Raw genomic sequence first — 1,606 nt, forward strand, 5'->3', positions numbered from 1 at the left:
TCAAAGTTAACCACAACTTATTGTGATTCACACTGTAAAATGCCTGTGCATAATCAATGAAACACTGATAGATATCCCTCTGTTACTCTGCTTTTTGCCAAGATCCATCTGACATTGACAATAATGTCCCTAGTGCCACGACCTCTTCCTGTATTTCTGGTAGTTCTCTGTCAATTTACTGTTTAAGTTTTCTCTTGATAATCTTCAGCAGGATTTTGCTAGTGTGTGATATTAGTGATATTTTTTGATAATTTCCACACTCTGTTGTGTCACCTTTTTTTGAAATGGGAGTAAATATGGATCTCTTCCAGTGAGTTGGCCAAGTAGTTGTCCTCCAAATTTCTCAGCACAACTTGATGATTACAAGCAGGGCAGCATCTGTTTGTTGAAATATGTCAGCTGGTATTCCATCGATTCCTGGGGTTTTATTTTTTGCCAAGTCCTTAAGAGCAGCCTGTACTTTTCTACACTCTTTCGAGGCACCTTTTTTGGAATGGGAATAAATATGTGTCTCTTCCAGTCAGTTGGCCAAGTAGTTGTGCTCCAGATTTCTTGACATGTAAAGCTGTAGGTTAAAAGAATCATGATAGAGAATAGAACAATGACTATTTTCTCAGGATACTGTTGACTTGAATGGGCCGGATCATACTCTCTAGGTAGTGCAGGACTGGGCAAAGATAGCCTGACCACACTTAACAACAATACATATGTAGGTTATTTATGAAAATGTTTTCTCAAGTGGACAAGTGAAAAAGAGTTGAGCTCTAAATGCAACTAAAACCATGAAAGTTTTAGAGAAAAATAAGGAAGCATGGATGTGGTTATGGAATCTGAGTTTCTCTCTCTCTTATTGCGGTCAGGTCACTTTCCACTCATAGCTGACTAAGGGGTGTCCAGGGCCATACATTCCATTGAAGAAGATAGCTCATCTATCTTGACAGAGAGGTTAGTGGATTCGAACCACCAGAGAGTACAACTTTTGGATAAGCAATGAAACTCTCTGTGAATGATGCCATCAAAGCTCCCTCTAGTTGGCAAATGAAGATTGTTAGATATGACAATGAAATCACGAGCAGCAAAAGACAAAAATAGGCAACTGGAATTTTATAGAAATGAAATATTTCTTTGTTTGTCAAAAGACTTTGTCAACAACTGAAAAAAATATCCTACAGATTGTGAGAAACTTTTCTGGAGCCATGCATTTGCTAAGATAGGGTCACTATAAGTTGTACTCAACTCGATGGCACATAACAATATATATAGATATAGTCCTTGTTTGGTGCCATCAAATCAGCTCTGACACATGGTTAAACTATGCTCAACAATGAAATCTTGCCCCATTCTGCTCCATCTTCATAATCTTCTCTGTGCTTAAACCTATTCTTCCAGACTTTTTCCTTAAGGTTTCGTCTTTGTCCATGACCCTCTACTTTTCCACACTATAACCGCTAGCACTTCTTACTATATACATGTTGATGTTGTTTGGTGCTGTTGATTTGAAACCAACCTATAGCTGACCCTCCAGCAGGCTTGCAGAGGCAGTAAATCCCAGGAGAAGATGTTGTTGTTCTTGTGAGGTGCCATCGAGTTGAATACAACACATAGC

Source organism: Elephantulus edwardii, unplaced genomic scaffold (genome assembly GCF_000299155.1).
Source record: "Elephantulus edwardii isolate Elephantulus edwardi_28Jun2011 unplaced genomic scaffold, EleEdw1.0 scaffold00220, whole genome shotgun sequence".
Taxonomy (NCBI): domain Eukaryota; kingdom Metazoa; phylum Chordata; class Mammalia; order Macroscelidea; family Macroscelididae; genus Elephantulus; species Elephantulus edwardii.